Raw genomic sequence first — 17082 nt, forward strand, 5'->3', positions numbered from 1 at the left:
GTGTGTTGCACATCTAAGTCAGCAATATGCATAAGGGTTAGGATGTGTGCCTGATCACAGGACATTTGAGGATTCCGAGATATTTAGCTCACACCGTAACCTGCAAAATCTCTTCTCATCCAAGGGCTTGGTGAAGATATCTGCCAATTGCTCTTCAGTGTTGACGTGTATGATATCAATGTCTTCCTTCACAACATGATCTCTGAGAAAGTGATTACGAATTTCAATGTGCTTTGTCTTCGAGTGTTGAACTGGGTTGTTGGCAATCTTGATGGCGCTTTCATTGTCGCAGTAGAGTGGCACTTGCTTCAGATGAATGCCATAGTCCTTGAGTGTTTGCTTCATCCACAGAAGCTGAGCGCAGCAAGATCCAGCAGCAATGTATTCAGATTCAGCAGTGGAGAGAGATACACAGTTCTTCTTCTTTGAAGACCAACATACAAGTGATCGTCCCAGAAAATGACATGTGCCTGATGTAGACTTGAGATCCACCTTGTCACCAGCATAATCAGCATCCGAGAATCCAACCAGATCAAACTCTGAGCCCTTTGGATACCATAATCCTAGATTTGGGGTGTGAGCCAAATATCGAAGAATTCGCTTCACACCTAAGTGATGCGACTCCTTTGGTGCCGCTTGGAATCGAGCACACATGCAAACACTAAGCATAATATCTGGCCTAGATGCACATAGATAAAGCAAAGAACCAATCATGGAGCGGTATACCTTTTGATCAAACTCTTTACCATTGTCGTCGGGACCCAGATGATGTTTGGCTGGCATTGGCGTCGTGAAGCCTTTGCAGTCTTGCATTCCGAACTTCTTCAGGCAATCTTTGAGATACTTCTCTTGAGATATGAAGATGCCGTTGCGTTACTGTCGTATTTGAAGACCGAGGAAGAACTTCAGCTCTCCCATCATGGACATTTGATATTGCTCTTGCATCATATATCCAAACTCTTCACTGTACTTCTGATTAGTGCAGCCGAAGATAATGTCATCCACATATATTTGGCACACAAACAGTTCACCATCATATGTCTTCGTGAAGAGAGTGGGGTCGAGGGAACCAGGTATGAAGCCTTTGCTCTTCAGGAAGTATTTCAGTGTGTCATACCAAGCCCGAGGGGCTTGTTTGAGGCCATACAGTGCCTTGTTGAGCTTGTATACCATGTCAGGATGTTTTGGATCTTCAAAGCCAGGCGGTTGTGCAACATACACTTCTTCAATCTTGCCATTGAGAAAAGCGCTCTTCACATCCATTTGATATAGAAGTATGTTATGATGATTTGCATAGGCCAGGAGTATGCGTATGGCTTCAAGTCGAGCCACAGGAGCAAATGTTTCATCGAAGTCAATCCCTTCCACTTGAGTATATCCTTGAGCAACAAGACGAGCTTTGTTTCTGACAACTTGACCGTGCTCATCTTGCTTGTTGCGGTATATCCATTTGGTGCCTATTATATTGTGCTTCCGAGGGTCAGGACGCTTAACCAGTTCCCATACATTATTTAGCTCAAACTGTTGAAGCTCTTCTTGCATGGCTTGAATCCATTCAGGTTCCATGAAGGCTTCTTCAACTTTCTTGGGTTATGTTATTGAGACGAATGCGAAGTGCCCACAGAAATTTGCTAGCTGAGTTGCCCTTGAACGAGTGAGCGGACCGGGTGCATTGATGCTATCAATTATTCTCTCAATCTGCACTTCATTGGCAACACGAGGATGTACAGGGCGAAGATTTGGCTCTTGCTGATCATTGTTAGAAGGATTGTCTTCAGGCTGAGCATTGTCTTCAGGTTGATCAGGTGCGGATATGATAAGTTCCTCTTCAGGTTGAGCTTCAGAGGGTATGATTTCTCCAGTTCCCATCAATTTGATTGATTCACTGGATGGAACTTCATCTAGCACATTTGGCAGGTGCTCTCTTTGTGAACCGTTAGTCTCATTGAATCGCACATCCACTGTTTCAACCACTTTATAATGAAAGAGATTGAAGACTTTGTAGGAGTGTGAATCCTTTCCATATCCAAGCATAAAACCCTCATGTGCTTTTGGTGCAAATTTTGAAGAGTGATGTGGATCCTTGATCCAGCACCTGGCACCAAACACTCTGAAGTAACTGACATTTGGCTTCTTGCCAGTAAGGAGCTCATAAGATGTCTTGTTCAGAAGCTTGTGAAGATGAACACGATTGATTGTATGGCATGCAGTATCAATGGCTTCAGGCCAGAATTTTCTTGGATTCTTGTATTCATCTAGCATCGTTCGGGCCATCTCAATGAGTGTTCTGTTCTTGCGTTCGACGACGCCATTCTGCTGTGGCGTGTATGGAGCTGAGAATTCATGTGTGATGCCCAAAGTATCAAGATATGTATCAAGGCCAGTATTCTTGAATTCAGTGCCATTGTCACTTCTGATGTGCTTTATCTTGGCGCCATAGTTGTTCATTGCTCGATTGGCGAAGCGTCTGAATACATCCTGCACCTCAGTCTTGTAGAGGATTATATGCACCCAAGTATATCTAGAATAATCATCAACAATGACAAAGCCATAGAGACAAGCAGTAGTAGTAAGAGTTGAGTAATGAGTGGGACCGAAAAGATCCATGTGGAGCAGTTCGAAGGGTCGAGTTGTTGTCATGATTGTCTTCGAGGGATGTTTAGCCCTCGTCATCTTTCCTGCTTCACAGGCACCGCATAAGTGATCTTTCTTGAACTTGACGCCCTTGATGCCTATGACATGCTTCTTCTTTGCAAGGGTGTGGAGGTTCCTCATGCCAGCATGCCCTAGCCTCCGATGCCAGAGTCAGCATTCTGAAGCTTTTGCTAGAAGACATACGGCAAGCTGTGGTCCTGTTGAGAAATCTACCACGTACAAATCATCTTTTTGATACCCTTCAAACACTAGAGACTTGTCAGATTCCATTAGAACAAGGCAGCGATATTTTCCAAACATGACGATCATGTTCAAATCGCAAAGCATTGAGACAGACATTAAGTTGAAGCCAAGGGATTCAACAAGCATGACTTTATCCATGTGTTGATCCTTTGAGATCGCAACTCTACCTAGACCCAATACCTTACTTTTACCATTGTCAGCAAATGTGATGTGACTCTTGTCGGATGGACGTAAGGTTGAGTCCATAAGAAGGCTTCTTTTGCCAGTCATGTGATTGGTACACCCACTATCAATAATCCATTCTGAAGACGCTGGTGTCGTACCCTACAGTGCAGTTAGGGGGATAGGATTCACGAAGAGAGTTGTGAAGCAAAAACATTTGACGAACCAGTGGGTTATGAAAGCTTAGATCCAGATTAGGACTGATAGGGAGAGTAGCAAGCGATTCGGGAACGAAGTACATAGTAAGACCATTCAGGCATTTGATCTTGCGCCCTACAAGATGTTTAAGGTCCCCAGCATTAGCGTCGGACGATTTTGGTTTTCTGCTGGAGAACTTTCCCTGCAAAAGAGAGTTAAGCTTTCTTAGCCACCCACATCTTCAAGGGTGGCTTAGAAGCAATAAGTCTAAGTGCAGCGTCTGAGAACTTTGGCTTTGGAGCCCTAGCAAAAAGTCTTGCAGGCGGACAATAGTACTCATAAGAATAAGCAGAATAGTTCTTGGTCTTATGAACATGGCGGTTTGATGAACCGCGCTCATATTCATAGGCCTGAGTATGGTTTCCCTGTGGTGTCATGATGACATTCACAGGAAGATTTTCCAAACACTTTTTCGGCACCCAGATCTTCTTCATAGGCGGTCCATTCCTGCAGTTAGTACCAATGTACCTGGCAAACACTTCACCATTCTGATTCTTAAACAGTTTATAGTTTGCATCAAAGGATTCATCAATGACAATGGGGTTAGCACAAGTGAAGCCGGATAGATTGGATGGATCTGCTGAAGGTTCCTTTGCAGCAACCCATGTGGTTTTGGGGTACTGCTCAGGTTTCTAGTAAGAGCCATCAGCATTCATTTTCCTTACGAACCCAACACCCTCTTTCCTCGGGTTTCGGTTCAGGATCTGCCTTTTGAGGACATCACATAGTGTCTGATGCCCTTGAAGACTTTTGTACATCCCTGTTTCAAGAAATGTCTTCAACCTAGCATTCTCATCAGCAATAGCAGTGGTATCCTCAGCAGAGGGGTTAGTTCCCACATCAACAGTTGAAGATATTGCAACAGTAGCAGCAGTAGAACATTCAGCAACAGAAGTAGCATTATCATGTTCAATGCATTTAAGACATGGTGGTTCAAATCCTTCCTGAGCGGAACTGATTTGTTCGGCGCGAAGTGACTCATTTTCCTTTTGAAGATCTTCATGAGCCGCTCTCAATTTCTCAAGATCTTGCTTCCTCTGAAGATAATCATAGGAAAGCTTTTCATGAGTTGTTGAGAGCGTTTCATGACGACTTTCAAGTTCCTCATACTTAATGTGAAGATTTTTTATGTCTTCAATTAAGGACTCAGATCGAGTCATTTCAGCGCCTAACAGATCATCGCTTTTGTCTAACAGTTTTTGAATATGTTCCATAGCTTTCTGTTGTTCAGTTGCAATTTTAGCAAGTGTTTTGTAGCTGGGTCTTGAACCACAATCAGAGTCATCTTCACTAGATGTTTGATAGTGAGTAGTGCGTGTGTTTACCTTGGCACCGCGTTCCATGAAGCAGTAGGTAGGAGCGGGGTAGTCCTTGTCATTTGCATCGGTGTCGGTGATGAAGTCACTGTCTTCAGTGTTGAAGATGGACTTGGCAACGTATGCTGTAGCCAGACTTGCAACGCCAGAATCGGACTCCTCCTCAGACTCCACCTCCGCCTCCTCAGAAGCGGACTCCTCCTCTGAATCCATTTCCTTGCCAACAAACGAACGTGCCTTGCCAGATGAGCTCTTCTTGTGTGATGAAGACTTTGAGGAAGACTTGGAAGAAGACATTGAGTATTTCTTCTTCTTCTTGTCGTCAGAGTCATATTCCTTGCTCTTCTTCTTCTTTTTGTTCTGATTGTCCCACTGCGGACACTCAGAGATGAAGTGGCTAGGTTTCTTGCACTTGTGACATGTTTTCTTCTTGTAGTCATGAGCAGAAGCTTCATCATTCCTTGAGCTTGATCGTGAAGACTTTCTGAAACCTTTCTTCTTGGTGAATTTTTGGAACTTCTTCACAAGCATAGCAAGTTCCTTTCCAATGTCTTCAGGATCATCAGAACTGCTGTCAGATTCTTCTTCAGATGAGGAGACAGCTTTTGCCTTCAAGGCACGAGTTCACCCATAGTTTGGACCGTAGATATCTCTTTTCTTAGAAAGCTGAAACTCATGTGTGTTGAGCCCCTCAAGTATGTCAGACGGATCGAGTGTCTTGAAATCAGGACGTTCTTGAATCATCAGGGCTAGGGTGTCAAACGAACTGTCAAGTGATCTCAGTAGTGTCTTGACGACTTCATGCTTGGTGATCTCAGTAGCGCCGAGGGCTTGAAGCTCATTTGTGATGTCAGTGAGTCGATCAAACGTGAGCTGGACATTCTCATTGTCATTTCGCTTGAAGCGGTTGAACAGGTTGCGAAGAACACTGATTCTCTGATCTCTCTGGGTTGAGATGCCTTCGTTGACCTTGGAGAGCCAGTCCCAGACTAGCTTAGATGTTTCCAAAGCACTCACACGGCCATACTGTCCTTTGGTCAGATGACCACAGATGATATTCTTGGTAGTAGAGTCCAGTTGAATGAACTTCTTGACATCAGCAGCAGTGACACCTTCTCTAGCCTCGGGAACACCGTTCTTGACGACATACCATAGGTCGACGTCAATGGCTTCAAGATGCATGCGCATCTTATTCTTCCAGTAGGGATATTCAGTTCCATCGAAGACGGGGCACGCAGCGGAGACTTCAATTATCCCTGCAGTCGACATAGCTAGAACTCTAGGTAGTTAAACCGAATCACACAGAACAAGGGAGTACCTTGCTCTGATACCAATTGAAAGTGCGTTATATCGACTAGAGGGGGGTGAATAGGCGATTTTTATGTAAGTCTTCAAAACGTGGAAGTTTCGAAGACAAACGATAGAAATAAACCTATTACCATGCAGTGGAAGGTAGACTACACTAGGCAAACCATAGTCAAGGATTCAATGAAGTGAAAGCACAATGACTAATAGCAGCAATGTAGTAAGGATCAGGTAGGAAGATATTATGAAGCCAAACAGAACACGCAGTCACTCAGTGAAGACAAAAGATAGTGCAATCATACAATGACTTCACAGGGATCAATAGTAAGTAAAGGGAAGGGAAGGATGAAACCAGTGACTCATTGAAGACAATGATTTGTTGGACCAGTTCCAGTTGCTGTGACAACTGTACGTCTGGTTAGGGAGGCTAGGTATTTAAACCTGAGGACACACAGTCCCGGACACCCAGTCCTGAACACGCAGCTCAGGACACCCACTCCTCACCGTATTCCCCTTGAGCTAAGGTCACACAGACCTTGCCCAATCACTCTGGTAAGTCTTCAAGGTAGACTCCCAAACCTTCACAGACTTCGTTCACCGGTGATCCACAATGTCTCTTGGATGCTCAGAATGTGACGCCTAACCGGCTGGAGGATTCACAGTCCTCAAGTGTAATAAGTCTTCAGATCACACAGACAAGAAGACTTAAGTGATGCCTAACACTCTTTGGCTCTGGGTGGTTAGGGCTTTATCCTCGCAAGGAATTCTCTCTCAAAGGCTTCGAGGTGGGTTGCTCTCAAACAACAAAAGTCGTACACTAACTCTAAGCAGCCAACCGTTTATGGTTGTAGGGGGTGGGCTATTTATAGCCACTAGGCAACTCGACCTGATTTGTCCGAAATGACCCTGGGTTACTAAGGAACTGACACGTGTTCCAACGGTCAGATTTCAAACTCACATGGCAACTTTACTTGGGCTACAAGTAAAGCTGACTTGTCCGACTCTGGACAAGATTTGCTCTCATAGTCTTCACTCGAAGGCATAGGTTTTGGTTAAGCATCACTTCAGTCATTCTGAATGGTTCTCTTGGACCCCACTTAACAGTACGGTGGTTCCTATGATTCAAAAAAGAAGAAACAGAACTACGAAAGATCTAAGTCTTCGAGCTCCATAGGCTTCATGTGATGTCTTCTCTTGTCATAGTCGTCAATGAGAATATCTTCATAAACCACCTTTGACATCAATGTCTTCATACATTTTTAGGGGTCATCTCTGGTAGGAAAACCGAATCAATGAGGGACTTCTACCTGTGTTATCCTGCAATTCTCACAAACACATTAGTCCCTCAACTAGGTTTGTCGTCAATACTCCAAAACCAACTAGGGGTGGCACTAGATGCACTTACAGTCGCACATCGAGTGTAGGAGATCCTCCAACTTGCAGATAATGCCCTTGAGTGCAACTATATGCTCCTTCAACAAAATATTTTCATGTGTGAGATACTTGTTTTGTATACGAGCTAACTCAATAATCTTAAAAGCTTCGACCTCAGTCGGGGTAAGAAGATTGTGATCAGGTTGAAGGATGTCTTCTATTACCGGAACTTGGTCCTCCGTGGTCTTCTTGATCCCTTCGTCCATGTTGATCTCCACGGGTTCTTCCCTCTTCAGCTCTATCTTCATTAACCAAGCATCGTTGTCACCATTGTTGGAGGAGGGGGACGACATGATGCCTGGCCTTGACAACCCTGACAGAAAACAGCTCGAAACAAGGACAGAGGACAATTGCGTGATAAAGGAGTCAAAACCTTCGGGAGATTATAAAATGAATTTTTACCAACCAAAATGCATATCGTGCAAGAAAATGGAGTCCGGAGAGCGCACAAGGTGCCCACGAGGCAGGGGCGCGCCCAGGGGGGTAGGGCGCGCCCTCCACCCTCGTGGAGCCCTCGTGTCCTTCCTGGACTGCTTCTTATTTTTCTATTTTTCTAAATATTCCAAAACGGAGAAAAATTGCCATTAGAACTATTTTGGAGTCGATTTACTTACCGTACGACATATCTATTTTCCGGAAAGTGTCCCTTATGTATTCCTCCGGGGTTACGATTTCAATAACATTGGTTTCAACATTTATAGGATTACCTGAGATATAATGTTTGATTCTTTGACTGTTCACCACCTTTGGATTTGTGCCTTCGAAGTTGTTGATTTTTATGGCACCGGAACGATGGACCTCCTCGATAACGTAAGGACCTTCCCATTTAGAGAGAAGTTTTCCTGCAAAAAATCCTAAACGAGAATTGTATAGCAATACATAGTCACCTACATTAAATTCACGCTTTTGTATCCTTTTGTCATGCCATCTTTTAACTTTTTCTTTAAACAATTGTGCATTCTCATAGGCTTGGGTTCTCCATTCATCAAGTGAGCTAATGTCAAATAACCTCTTCTCACCGGCAAGTTTGAAATCATAATTGAGCTCTTTAATAGCCCAATATGCCTTATGTTCTAGTTCGAGAGGTAAGTGGCATGCTTTTCCATAAACCATTTTATACGAGACATGCTCATAGGATTTTTATATGCAGTTCTATAGGCCCATAATCCATCATCAAGTTTCTTGGACCAATTCTTTCTAGATCTATTAACATTCTTTTGCAAAATTAATTTGAGTTCTCTATTACTCAATTCTACTTGACGACTAGATTGTGGGTGATAAGGAGATGCAATTCTATAATTAACATCATACTTAGCAAGCATTTTATGGAAAGCGCCATGAATAAAATGTGAACCACCACAGTCATTAAATATCTAGGGACCCCAAACCTCGGAAAATTAACTTCTTTAAGCATCTTAATAGAGGTGTTATGATCAGCACTACTAGCTGGAATAGCTTCTACCCACTTAGTAACGTAATCAATAGCAACTAAAATATGTGTATATCCATTAGAGGCACGAAAAGGTCCCATATAATCAAAGCCCCAAACATCAAATGGTTCAATAACAAGTGTATAATTCATAGGCATTTCTTGACGTCTACTAATATTACCAATTCATTGATATTCATCACAAGATAAGACAAACTTACGGGCGTCCTTGAAGAGAGTAGGCCAATAAAAATTGGATTGCAATACCTTATGTGTAGTTCTATCTCCAGCATGGTGTCCTCCATAAGATTCGGAGTGACACTTGCGTAGGATCTATTCCTGTTCATGCTCAGGTACACAACGCCTAATAACACCATCTACTCCTTCCTTATAAAGATGTGGGTCATCCCAAAAGTAATGTCTTAAATCATAGAAAAACTTTTTCTTTTGCTAGTATGTGAAACTAGGTGGTATGAATTTATCAACAATGTAATTAGCATAATCAGCATACCATGGAGCAGTATGAGAAGCGTTTATGACATTTAATTGTTCATCAGGAAAGCTATCATCAATAGGTAGTGGGTCATCAAGAACATTTTCTAACCTAGACAAGTTATCTGCAACGGGGTTCTCAGCTCCCTTTCTATCAATAATATGCAAATCAAATTCTTGTAGCAAGAGAACCCATCTAATAAGTCTAGGTTTGGCATCTTTCTTTACCATAAGATATTTAATAGCAGCATGATCAGTGTGAATAGTTACTTTAGAATCAACAATATAATGTCTGAACTTATCACAAGCAAATACAACTGCTAAGAATTCTTTTTTAGTAGTAGCATAATTTCTCTGGGCATTGTCTAGAGTTTTACTAGCATATTGAATAACATTTAATTTCTTATCAACTCTTTGCCCTAGAACAACACCTACAGCATAATCACTAGCATCACACATAATTTCAAAAGGTAAATTCCAATCAGGTGGCTGAACAATGGGTGCAGAGATTAATGCTTTCTTAAGTATTTCAAATGCTTCTACACAATCATCATCGAAGACGAATGGTATATCTTTTTGTAATAAATTAGTCAGAGGCCGAGAAATTTTTCAAAAGTCCTTAATGAACCTCCTATAAAAGCCGGCATGACCAAGGAAACTTCTTGTACCTTTGATGTCCTTGGGACACGACATCTTTTCAATACCATCAACTTTAGCTTTATCAACTTCAATGCCCCTTTCAGAAATTTTATGCCCCAAGACAATACCTTCATTAACCATAAAGTGGCACTTCTCCCAATTCAAGACAAGGTTAGTTTCTTCACATCTCTGCAAAACTTGATCAAGGTTGCTTAAGCAATCATCAAAAGAGGATCCATAAACGGAGAAATCGTCCATGAAAATCTCACAAATATTTTCACAAAAGTCAGAGAATATAGCCATCATGCATCTTTGAAAGGTAGCAGGTGCATTACATAAACCAAAAGGCATATGTCTATAAGAAAAAGTACCAAAAGGGCAAGTAAAAGTGGTCTTTGATTAATCATGAGCTGACACAGGTATTTGAGAGAAACCAGAATAACCATCTAGAAAGCAAAAAATGTGTATGTTTGGATAATCTTTATAGCATTTGATCAATGAAAGGTCAGGGGTAATGATCTTTTTAGTAGCCTTATTTAATTTGTGGAAATCAATTACCATCCTATAACCTATAATAATTCTTTGCGGAATCAATTCATCTTTATCATTAGGAACGACAGTAATACCTCCCTTCTTAGGAACATAGTGGACAGGACTTACCCACTGACTATCAGCAACGGGATAAATTATACCTGCCTCAAGGAGCTTTAGTATTTCTTTTCTTACCACTTCTTTCATCTTAGGATTCAGCCGTCATTGGTGATCAATAACTGGTTTGGCATATTTCTCCAAATTTATTTTGTGTTGACATAGAGTGGGACTAATGCCCTTAAGATCATCAAGAGTATATCCAATAGCAGCACGGTGCTTCTCCAGAGTTTTCAATATTTTTTCTTCCTCCTTCTCTAAAAGGTTAGCACTAATAATAACAGGATATATCTTATTTTCATCAAGATAAGCATATTTAAGAGTATCAGGCAATGGTTTAAGCTCAAACACAGGATCACCCTTGGGTGGAGGAGGATCCCCTAAGATTTCAACAGGCAAGTTGTGTTTCAGAATAGGTCCCTCTTTAAAGAACACCTCATCTATTTCCCTTCTTTCATTCATAAACATATCATTTTTCATGGTCTAGCAAATATTGTTCTAAAGGATCACTAGGAGGTACAACAATAGAAGCAATACCAATAATGTTGGAAATATGCCCTAGAGGCAATAATAAATTGATTATTATTATATTTCCTTGTTCATGATAATCGTTTATTATCCATGCTAGAATTGTATTGATAGGAAACTCAGATACATGTGTGGATACATAGACAACACCATGTCCCTAGTAAGCCTCTAGTTGACTAGCTCGTTAATCAATGGATGGTTACGGTTTCCTAACCATGGACATTGGATGTCATTGATAACGGGATCACATCATTAGGAGAATGATGTGATGGACAAAGATCCAATCCTAAGCCTAGCACAAGATCATGTAGTTCGTATGCTAAAGCTTTTCTAATGTCAAGTATCGTTTCCTTGGACCATGAGATTGTGCAACTCCCGGATACCGTAGGAGTGCTTTGGGTGTGCCAAACGTCACAACGTAACTGGGTGGCTATAAAGGTACACTACAGGTATCTCCGAAAGTGTCTGTTGGGTTGGCACGAATCGAGACTGGGATTTGTCACTCCGTGTAAACGGAGAGGTATCTCTGGGCCCACTCGGTAGGACATCATCATAATGTGCACAATGTGATCAAGGAGTTGATCACGGGATGATTTGTTACGAAACGAGTAAAGAGACTTGCCGGTAACGAGATTGAACAAGGTATCGGGATACCGACGATCGAATCTCGGGCAAGTATTGTACCGATAGACAAAGGGATTGTATACGGGATTGATTAAGTCCTTGACATCGTGGTTCATCCGATGAGATCATCGTGGAGCATGTGGGAGCCAACATGGGTATCCAGATCCCGCTGTTGGTTATTGACCGGAGAGTCATCTCGGTCATGTCTGCATGTCTCCCGAACCCGTAGGGTCTACACACTTAAGGTTCGGTGACGCTAGGGTTATAGAGATATTAGTATGCGGTAACCCGAAAGTTGTTCGGAGTCCCGGATGAGATCCCGGATGTCACGAGGAGTTCCGGAATGGTCCGGAAGTAAAGAATTATATATAGGAAGTGCTATTTCGGCCATCGGGACAAGTTTCGGGGTCACCGGTATTGTACCGGGACCACCGGAAGGGTCCCGGGGGTCCACCGGGTGGGCCACCTGCCCCAGGGGGGCCACATGGGCTGTAGGGGGTGCGCCTTGGCCTATATGGGCCAAGGGCACCAGCCCCAAGAGGCCCATGCGCCAAGAGAAGAGGGAAAGGAAGAGTCCTAAAGGGGGAAGGCACCTCCTAGGTGCCTTGGGGAGGATGGACTCCTCCCTTGGCCGCACCCTTCCTTGGAGGAAGGGCCAAGGCTGCGCCCCCCCCCCCCTCTCCCTTGGCCCTATATATAGTGGGGGAAGGGAGGGCAGCAACACCTAAGCCCTGGCGCCTCCCTCTCCCTCCCATGACACATCTCCCTCCTCCCGCAGCGCTTGGCGAAGCCCTGTTGGAATCCCGCTACTTCCACCACCACGCCGTCGTGCTGCTGGATCTCCATCAACCTCTCCTCCCCCCTTTCTGGATCAAGAAGGAGGAGACGTCGCTGCTCCGTACGTGTGTTGAACGCGGAGGTCCGTCCGTTCGGCGCTAGGATCATCGGTGATTTGGATCACGACGAGTACGACTCCATCAACCCCGTTCTCTTGAACTCTTCCGTGCGCGATCTACAAGGGTATGTAGATCCACTCCTCCCTCGTTGCTAGATGACCCCATAGATAGATCTTGGTGACACGTAGGAAAATTTTGAATTTATGCTACGTTCCCCAATAGTGGCATCATGAGCTAGGTCTATGCGTAGTTTCTATGCACGAGTAGAACACAAAGTAGTTGTGGGTGTTGATTTTGTTCAATATGCTTACCGTTACTAGTCCAATCTTGATTCGGCGGCATTGTGGGATGAAGCGGCCCGGACCAACCTTACACGTATGCTTACGTGAGACCGGTTCCACCGACTGACATGCACTAGTTGCATTAGGTGGCTGGCGGGTGTCTGTCTCTCCCACTTTAGTCGGATCGGATTCGATGAAAAGGGTCCTTATGAAGGGTAAATAGCAATTGGCATATCACGTTGTTGTCTTTGCGTAGGTAAGAAACGTTCTTGCTAGAAACCCATAGCAGCCACGTAAAACATGCAAACAACAATTAGAGGACGTCTAACTTGTTTTTGCAGGGTATGCTATGTGATGTGATATGGCCAAAGGATATGATGAATGATATATGTGATGTATGAGATGATCATGTTCTTGTAATAGGAATCACGACTTGTATGTCGATGAGTATGACAACCGGCAGGAGCCATAGGAGTTGTCTTAATTTATTTATGACCTGCGTGTCAACATAAACGTCATGTAATTACTTTACTTTATTGCTAACCGTTAGCTGTAGTAGTAGAAGTAATAGTTGACGAGACAAATTCATGAAGACACGATGATAGAGATCATGATGATGGAGATCATGGTGTCATGCCAGTGACAAGATGATCATGGAGCCCAAGATGGAGATCAAAGGAGCTATATGATATTGGCCATATCATGTCACTGTTTTTTTTGATTGCATGTGATGTTTATCATGTTTTTGCATCTTATTTGCTTAGAACGACGGTAGTAAATAAGATGATCCCTCATTAAAATTTCAAGAAAGTGTTCCCCCTAACTGTGCACCGTTGCAACAGTTCGTTGTTTCGAAGCACCACGTGATGATCGGGTGTTAGATTCTAACGTTCACATACAACGGGTGTAAGATAGATTTACACACGCGAAACACTTAGGTTGACTTGACAAGCCTAGCATGTACAGACATGGCCTCGGAACACAAGAGACCGAAAGGTCGAGCATGAGTCCTATGGTGGATACGATCAACATGAAGATGTTCACCGATGTTGACTAGTCCGTCTCACGTGATGATCGGACACGGCCTAGTTGACTCGGATCATGTAATCACTTAGATGACTAGAGGGATGTCTATCTGAGTGGGAATTCATAAGATGAACTTAATTATCCTGAACATAGTCAAAAGGTCTTCGCAAATTATGTCGTAGCTCGCGCTTCAGTTCTACTGTTTAGATATGTTCCTAGAGAAAATTTAGTTGAAAGTTGATAGTAGCAATTATGCGGACTAGGTCCGTAAACTGAGGATTGTCCTCATTGCTTCATAGAAGGCTTATGTCCTTAATGCACCGCTCAGTGTGCTGAACCTCGAACGTCGTCTGTGGATGTTGCGAACATCTGACATACACATTTTGATAACTACGTGATAGTTCAGTTAAAACGGTTTAGAGTTGAGGCACCGAAGACGTTTTGAAACGTCGCGAAACATATGAGATGTTTCGAGGGATGAAATTGGGATTTCAGGCTCGTGCCCACATCAAGAGGTGTAAGACCTCCGACGATTTTCTTAGCCTGCAAACTAAGGGAGAAAAGCTCAATTGTTGAGCTTGTGCTCAGATTGTCTGAGTACAACAATCATTTGAATCGAGTGGGAGTTGATCTTCCAGATGAGATAGTGATATTTCTCCGAAGTCATTACCACCAAGCTGCTAGAGCTTCATGATGAACTATCAGGGACATATATGATGATCCTTGAGATATTCGCGATGTTTGACACCACAAAAGTAGAAATCAAGAAGGAGCATCAATTGTTGATGGTTTGTGAAACCACTAGTTTCAAGGAGGGCAAGGGCAAAAAGGGATGCTTCATGAAACGGCAAATCAGCTGCTGCTCTAGTGAAGAAATCCAAGGTTGAACCCAAACCCGAGACTAAGTGCTTCTGTAATAAGGGGAACAGCCACTGGAGCAGAATTACCCTAGATACTTGGTAGATGAGAAGGCTGTCGATAGAAGTATATTGGATATACATTATGTTAATGTGTACTTTACTAGTACTCCTAGTAGCACCAGGGTATTAGATACCGGTTCGGTTGCTAAGTGTTAGTAACTCGAAATAAAAGCTACAGAATAAACGGAGACTAGCTAAAGGTGAGCTGACGATATGTGTTGGAAGTGTTTCCGATGTTGAAATGATCAAGCATTGCACGCTCCCTCTACCATCGAGATTGGTGTTTGCGTTGAGCATAGACATGATTGGATTATGTCTATCGCAATACGGTTATTCATTTAAGGAGAATAATGGTTACTCTGTTTATTTGAATAATACCTTCAATGGTCTTGCACCTAAAATGAATGGTTTATTGAATCTCGATTGTAGTGATACACATGTTCATGCCAAAAGATATAAGATAGTAATGATAGTACCACCTACTTGTGGCACTGCCACGTAAGTCATATCGGTATAAAACGCATGAAGAAGCTCCATGCTGATGGATCTTTGGGCTCACTTGTTTTGAAAAGTTTGAGACATGCGAACCATGTCTATTGGTGTATATGCATGAAGAAACTCCATGCAAATGGACCGTTTGGACTCACTTGATTTTGAATCACTTGAGACATGCAAATCATACCACATGGGCAAGATGACTGAAAGCCTCGATTTTAGTAAAATGGAACTAGAAAGCAACTTGTTGGAAGTAATACATTTTGATGTGTGCAGTCCAATGAGTGCTGAGGCTTGTAGTGGATATCGTTATGTTCTTACTTCACAGATGATTTGAGTAGATGTTGAGTGTATTTACTTGATGAATCACGAGTCTGAATTATTGAAAGGTTCAAGTAATTTCAGGGTGAAGTTGAAAGATCGTCGTGACAAGAGGATAAAATATCTATGATATGATCATAGAGATGAATATCTGAATTACGAGTTTGGCACAGAATTACAACATTGTGGAAATTGTTTCACAACTAATACAGCCTGGAACACCATAGTGTGATGATGTGTCCGAACATCATAACTGCACCCTATTGGATATGATGCATACCATGATGTCTCTTATCGAATTACCACGATAGTTTATGGGCTAGGCATTAGAGACAACCACATTCACTTTAAATAGGGCACCGCGTAATTCCGATGAGATGACACCATATGAACTATGGTTTAGAGAAACCTAAGCTGTCATTTCTTAGAAGTTTGGGGCTGCGACGCTTATGTGAAAAAAGTTTCAGGCTGATAAGCTCGAACCCAAAGCGGATAAATGCATCTTCATAGGACACCCAAAACAGTTGGGTATACCTCTTGTCTCAGATCCGAAAGCAATAAGGGATTGTTTCTAGAATCGGGTCCTTTCTCGAGGAAAAGTTTCTCTCGAAAGAATTGAGTGGGAGGATGGTGGAGACTTGATGAGGTTATTGAACCGTCACTTCAACTAGTGTATAGCAGGGCACAAAGAGTTGTTCCTGTGGCACCTACACCAATTGAAGTGGAAGCTTATGATATTGATCATGAGACTTCGGATCAAGTCACTCCCAAACCTCGTAGGATGACAAGGATACGTACTACTTCAGAGTGGTACGTAATCTTGTCTTGGAAGTCATGTTGCTAGACAACAATGAACCTACGAGCTATGGAGAAGTGATGGTGGGCCTGGATTCCAAAATGGCTCGAGGCCATATAATCCGAGAGAGGATCCATATATGAAAACAAAGTGTAGACTTTGGAAGAACTACTCGATGGTCGTAAGGCTGTTGAGTACAGATGGTTTTTTAAAAGGAAGACGGACAATGATGGTAAGTATCACCATTAAGAAAGCTCGACTTGTCGTTAAGATGTTTTCTGACAAGTTCAAGGAGTTGACTACGATGAGACTTTCTCACTCGTAGCGATGCTAAGAGTCTGTTGGGATTATATTAGCGATTACTGCATTATTTATGAAATCTTGCAGATAGGATGTTAAAACATTGTTTCCTCGACGATTTTCTTAAGGAAAGGTTGTATGTGATACAACCGGAAGGTTTTGTTAATCCTGAAAGATGCTAATAAGTATGCAAAGCTCCAGCAATCCTTCTAAGGACTGGAGTAAGCATCTCGGAGTTGGAATGTATGCTTTGATAAGATGATCAAAGTTTTGGGTGTATACAAAGTTTATGAGAAATTTTTATTTCCAAAGAA

This window comes from Triticum urartu, chromosome 6A, assembly GCF_056163025.1.
Source record: "Triticum urartu cultivar PI428250 chromosome 6A, HENAU_Tu73, whole genome shotgun sequence".
In the NCBI taxonomy this organism is placed as follows: domain Eukaryota; kingdom Viridiplantae; phylum Streptophyta; class Magnoliopsida; order Poales; family Poaceae; genus Triticum; species Triticum urartu.